Source organism: Thamnophis elegans, chromosome 3 (assembly GCF_009769535.1).
Source record: "Thamnophis elegans isolate rThaEle1 chromosome 3, rThaEle1.pri, whole genome shotgun sequence".
NCBI classification, from domain to species: domain Eukaryota; kingdom Metazoa; phylum Chordata; class Lepidosauria; order Squamata; family Colubridae; genus Thamnophis; species Thamnophis elegans.
This window is the reverse complement of record NC_045543.1, coordinates 54,872,590-54,879,501: the sequence shown is the minus strand read 5'-3', so window position 1 is coordinate 54,879,501 and position 6,912 is coordinate 54,872,590. Positions and strand designations below refer to the sequence as shown.

The following is a 6,912-nucleotide window of genomic DNA, read 5'->3' as shown; positions in this document are numbered from 1 at the left end:
AACACTCAGAGTTATATTGTGTTTCCAGCTTGGACAGCTGACACAGTTGTAATTCTGAGATACTTTTTTAAATAAAATAAAATAAAAAAGTCCCTTGATTCCATCCATGCTGCCTGAAAGTCCAGAACATAAATTCACATACAGGCTTCACTCAATATATTTAGTCAAGCCAAACTAGATATATGATATTCATATGTTTAGGTTGTATGTATTTGTCTATGTGTGTTTGTGTGTGTGTATTTGTGAAAATAAAGAGCAGGGAAAGACGGGGCATAGAATATGGGGAAGAGGAAGTTTTACTGCAGGTCCACTCCTGTTTTCTAGTTTGGCTGTTGTGCTATAGACTTAAGAAGGTTGGTAAAGACAAAGGCACAAAGAGGGAGATCCAGATTTCATGCAATTAGAGAGATTTGCTGAGTATGATGAAGTCCAGGTTAATTTGTATTAAAAATCATGATAACACACATACTATATTGAGAATGTGGGATAGATACAAATCCAGGCTGTGCCTTAAAACACTTTTTTTGAGACAACTATGAATGTCATGCAATTTAAAGTGATTTCACTTGTCCCCAATGTCAATTCTACAATGGGAAGAAGTTGTGTTTAATAGACGTAAAATCATTTGTCTGAGCTTCATTGAAGCAAAGCACTTCTTCAAAGGTCTGCACAGCCCTCTAAGTTGGAAGTCATACTTCCTAGACTACCACCTATCTCATCCTTTGTGAATAGAATAGAACAGAATAAAATAGAATGGATCCTGGAGGTCTTCTAGTCCAAACCCCTGCTCAGGCAGGAAACCCTATACCATTTCAGAAAAATGGTTGTCCAATCTCTTCTTACAAACTTCCAGTGTTGGAGCATTCACAGCTTCTGGAGACAGGTTGTTCCACTGAGTAATTGTTAATTAATTGTTCTCACTTGATATTTCTCTTTTGTTCTAGGTTGCTTCTCTCCTTGAAATTGTTATTTGGAATTGTTATGTGGAGCTGTTATTTGGAAGACACTTATCATATAGGTAGGCGTAATGGATGGGAAGCAACATGTCTTTGGCTTCTATTAAGTTTGGTTACAATCACTGCATGGATTAAATCTGAGACATTTATACAGAGAGCATATCTCCGACTTTGAATGATGGCGTCGCCCTGAAAAGTATGACATGATAAATTCTCTGTCATTTAATTTTCTGACATTGAACTTGACCTCACATGTTTGAAATTCTCAGCAGCATCCTTTGAATCACGAAACCTGATGATGGCATTCACTTAATGCTGATACTGCTGGTAGCATCACATACTTAGTCAGTAGGAAATGTTGTGTAGACAAGCTGTACCTTCTCATTAAAGGAGGGATGATGAGAAGAACCTGTATAGGTGGTGGAATGCAAAGTTATCTGTACCAATGTGTGGAACCAAACTAAACAATTATAATGATATTGAAGGATACATGTCAGAAGACTCCAAGATTTATATTCTACCAATGTGTATCTTCACATTGCAAGTTGCTGTCCTTGATTAACTTTGTTGTATTTTGTAGAAAAAAATGATTTTTATCTTCTCTAATTTGTGAGCTGGGTGGGGAAGGGAGGCAGCAACGAAAGCTTCACAGCATTTACCATATTTTTGGAGTATAAGAAGCACCTGAGTATAAGACGCAAATTAAAAAAAAAAGTTTTTGCACTCTGCAGATCTTCCAAAAATGGCCTTTTTTCACAGGCCTGTTTGTTTTTTTCAAAAAAGGGCATGAATAACCTTTAGGCGGCTTATAGAGTGCTCCTGGTGGGGGGCAAAAAACGCTCTGTTTTTTGCAAAAACAAGCCCATTTTTTTTCAAAGAAAGGGCATGCATAGCCTTTAGGAGGTTTATAGAGTGCTCCTGGGGGCTGGCGCGGGGCAAAATTGAGCAAAAAACAGCCCGTTTTTTGGTCATTTTTGCCCTCCCCAGCACCCAGGAGTACTCTGCAAGGCTCCTAAAGGCTATGCATGGCCATTTTGGTGAAGGGGCCAGGTTTCGGGAGGCAAAAAATGCTGTATTCAATGTAAAAGGTGCGTCTTATACTCCAAAAAATATGGTACTTCTTTAAACAAACAGCTTAAAATTAGTTACTATCAGTTACAGTTACATGGAAATGATATCTGATAAAAGAGTATGTCATGCACATAAATAGTGTCTTTTCAGGGCTGAGAAAGTAGACCTTTGTCCATGCTAATCTTCTCTGTGGCATTCCAATTTTAGTATACGTGCTGCCAAAGCGAGCACGCATATTTTAATACAGAAAATTCTGAAAATGGAGATAAAAATGAAACCAGAACTTTTCCTCTTAGGTTTAATGAAAAAGAACTGGAGAAAAAATTTGGAACTTTGTTACTATAGATGTTGATAGCAGCAAGACTATTGTATGCCCTAAACTGGAAGGAAACTTCAATTCCTATCATGGAGGAATGGTTGCAGAAGTTGATGGAGTTGGCGGAAATGGCAAAACTGACTAACTTAATTAAAGAAAAGAACATAAGTTCTTTTGTTTCCGCATGGAAACCGCTTCTGAACTTCATGCTTGATGTGGAAAAGAATGTAACTCTGACTTTGGGTTTTACAGATTAGACTGACAGATCTTTATAGAAATGTTGTTGTTCATACTATTATGGAAAAGCAAAAATCTGTGAGTTGACATTAATGCCTTATTTTACTATAATAGAGTCAGAAGTCAATGATTCTTTTTCTTTCTTTCTCTTATCTTTCCTCATTTCATTTCCCCCTTTCCCCTCCCCCCATTGTTCTTCTATTTTATTTTGTATTTTATAATATTCTATAAACTAATAAACAAAAATGAAACAAAAAGGAAGAAAGAAAGTAGACCATTGTCTGAGATGAAACACAAGTTTGATCCTGAACTATAGCATGAACATATAGTCCCACCAGCAAGGCAGAAAGGAGAACCAACTAAGGAACTTGCTTAAGAAGAGGAAGATTTTGTCTCTTAAGTAGAACGCCTCTGCTCTAGATTCTTTCTATGTTTCTTATAGGAAGATATTGTGGTCATTTGGAAATCTTCTGACTTTGTTCAGGGCTAGACTGAACGTTTTCTGCATCTTGGTAATTCATCAACTACACCGGGCCTAGACAGATCTGAAGTCTCAGTTTGAGTCCTGGTGGTGCAGTGGTTAGGAGGCAGCATTGCAAACTAATTCTGCCAACTGCCAGCAGTTCGATCCTGATTGGCTCAAAGTTGACTCAGCTTCCACTCTTCTGAGGTTGGTAAAATGAGGACCCAAATTATTGGGGGCAATATGCTGACTTAGTAAAATGTTTAGAGAAGATTGTAAAGTACTATGGAGCAAAAAACAAGTCTAAGGACTATTGCTATTGTGATTAAGTCCAGTTATATTCCTGCAAGAGATCTTACCATATTTATTTATATTAGGTAAAGATTGGCAGTCTGCAGCCAATCTTTGAGTCTTCTATGTCTGGCTTCCAAGCAGCTGCCTATCTAAATAGAAGGCCATTCCATAGCACTGCTTACAAATCTTTTTTTTTTAATTTTCGGGGTTTATATATGAAATTATTTGTAATTTGGGCATTTACAACCCTATAACTGATCCCCTTTAGGGAGCATCATGACTTCATTTTCTCAGTATTTCTCACCATGCCAACCAATTTACGACAATACCGAAAAAATGTTCTATATTTGTTTATCACAAACAAAAAGCTTTTTATAAGGCACGTCCTAATGAACCGGAGACTCGTATTGTGAATCATTTAACAATGGTTGTCTTTGAATCTTTGTAGCAGGCCTGCTTTTAATAATTGAGCACAAAAAATAATTACCATAGCCCTAAAAGTACAACAATTAACCACATGCTATATCCTATGAATCATAATATAGGAAAATTTTGATAATGTGGCATGCTTATATAAGCATTCTTCATGTTTTAAAGGGGACAGCTGAAAATTAAACTGAGCAAATCTTAGCAGGTAAACATGGTAAATTCATTTGATCATGTTCATGCATCTATATCTGTTTGTCTGTCTGTCTGTCTATTATTTATCTACCTATCTACTTACCTACCTACCTATCTTTATTTCCATCTTTGTCTCTCACAGTTGTTGCCATCAGAAGACATTTTTTGCTGTGTCAGAAAAGGCAGTTTTTTGTAATAATGTAGGTCTTTTAAGGTCAGCCTATCTGGATATACAGATGTACAAACTTCCTTGAACTTTCTGTTTGCTACACTGAAACAAGATTAGCAATCAACAATCTTCCTTAGCAATAGAGGGCTTGTTCTATGATTGAGCCAGGCTGGGCGGGGAAAACATTTTAGACCTGAAGACTCCTTTAGGTCTCTGGGAACCAATTAGTCAATGACTGTGAGTTGAGAAGATCAATACCTAAATTCAGAGGGGCATAACTTAAAAGACTACTGCTGATCTTCTCACATTGCCGGTCCTCTCTCTATGTCACATATAAAAACAGGGAGAAGTTTAAATACACAGTCTCTCTTCTCCCAAATAAAATTCAAAAGCCTAATAATTTAGAAGGGAGTTATTTTTTACTGGATAGATAACTCCTGTATTTATTCATTTATTTATTTATTTATTTATTTATTTATTTATTTATTTATTATTTATTTATTTATTTATTTATTTATTTATAAAGGGGGGTTCCTACGCTCAAGAGATGAAGAATTATTCATGTAGGCTTGTAAAAGAATACTAAAAGAATGGAAAGGTACATGCTAGCATGAATAAAATAAAACCTCCAGCGTTGGAGCATTCACAACTTTTGGAGGCAAATAGTTTCACTGATTAATTTTTGTAACTGTCAGAAAATTTCGCATTAGTTCTAGGTTGGTTCTCTCCTTGATTAGTTTCCATCCATTGCTTCTTGACCTGCCCTCAGGTGCTTTGGAGAATAGGTTGACTTCTTCTTCTTTGTGGCAGCCCCTGAGATATTTATTTATTTATTTATTTATTTGTTTGTTTGTTTATTTATTTATTTGTCTTGTATGCCACCCACTCCCGGAGGACTCCGGGTGGCTCACAAAAGACAAGGGAAAGGGGGATATTGGAACACTGCTGTCATTCACCCCTAGCCTTTCTTTTCATTAAACTAGACATACCTGATTCCTGCAACTGTTCTTCTTATGTTTTAGACTCCAGTCCCCCAATCCTCTTTGTTGCTCTTATCTGCAGTCATTCTAGAGTCTCCACATCTTTTTATATCATGGCCACCAAAACTGGATGCAATATCTCAAGTGTGGTTTTACCAGGGCATTATCAAGTGGGATTAACACTTCACATGATCTTGATTTTAGTCTTCTGTTAATACAGCCTAGGACTGGGGAAGTCTCTTCTCTAGTCTAGAAAAAAATCCAATTGCTGAAAATACACTGGGATTTTTAAAAATTAAATAATGATGACTGCATCTTATGAAAATTATGGAAACCCAGATTTGGAAAATTCTTCCATATTATTATTATGAACCACAGTGGGACAGTGGTTAGAGTGGAGGCTACTTCTACTGATTGCCGACTGCCTGCAATTTGGCAGTTCAAATCCCATCAGGCTCAAGCTTGACTCAGCTTTCCATCCTTCCAATGTGGGTAAAATAAGGACCCAGATTGTTGGGGGCAATAAGCTGACTCTGTAAATTGTCGAGAGAGGGCTGTAAAGCACTGTAAAGCGCTATTGCTATTATTCATATCGGCACCTTAAAGCCTATCCTACAGGTATAGCATAACTCCCACTCTCTCTCTTAAGATGCCCAATTGTTGTCCTTCAAAGTTAAAGCCAGAGCTACTTAAAAACATGTCAGATCACTTTGAGTTTCTTGCATTTTTACTCTCCAAAGGACAAAGACTAGAAAAGAAACAGAATGGAGGAGTAGGGGCAACTAAGAGTAACTTTTAATGAAGATACCACTCTTGCAGGATCTTCCATCTCTATGAGCATAGGATAATGAGAAAATACATTACCCAAACATCTGTTAATCTCTAGTTTTGCAACATCAACTCTGCAGAGTGACAACTGCTTCATATTTTGCATAGCTGGGGAATCTAAGCTTGGTAGTAATGACTCCCATTTAAATAGTCATCAATTACTGTGATAATTATAATTCATAAGCAGCTTTGGGGATTTCCCTAAGCTGGGCTCAGGAGCAGCACACTTTTTTTTCTCATTAATACCTGGCATAATTATGCAGGCAAAATCCACATCCTTGGAAGGTCCATTATTTCCTTTACAAAATCAGAGGCGCGAATATAGGTTACTCCAGGTTTTGAGATATGGGCATAATAAATTCTTTGAGACTATATCTTGCATTGATTGCTTCGATTGCTGTCCTACAATCTCATGGAGAAGCCAAGTTATTGAGTGAATAAAAAATAAGTCTTTTTCCTACTTTCCTTGAATCCATCTGGATCTATCCACTCTGATCACTGTATAGATATATTCCCATATATTATAGTACAGCTATTTCATTGAGTTCCATCTCATCATTTCTTTCATCGCTTGCCATTTCTTTCATCTCTTCATTTGGCTGGGAAAGATTGAGGGCAAAAGAAGAAGGGGACGAGTGAGAATGAGGTGGCTGGATGGAGTCACCGAAGCAATAGGCATGAGCTTAAATGGACTCCAGAGAATGGTAGAGGACAGGAAGGCCTGGAGGAACATTGTCCATGGGGTTGCGATGGCCCAGACATGGCTTCGCAACTAACAACAACCTTGTATTTGTACCTTGCCTTTCTCAGTCTTTTTAAAATACTGCTAGATAATTGTTTCAGAGTGAGGAGGGAATACTTTTATTTTTCTGTGAGGAAAAAGGGCCAAGTAAGCCCTTTGAGGCAGGCCAGGCCAGAAAAGAAGACACTGTAAAAACTGCAGAGCTCTACATTATTATTATAGAATATAACAGAAT

At 37.3% G+C, this 6,912-nt stretch overlaps 1 pseudogene; it reads right to left on the bottom strand.

Moving 5' to 3' along the window:
- Positions 1–2,157: 2,157 nt before the first annotated feature.
- On the bottom strand, positions 2,158–2,258 carry LOC116506880 (annotated as a pseudogene).
- Positions 2,259–6,912: the final 4,654 nt, after the last annotated feature.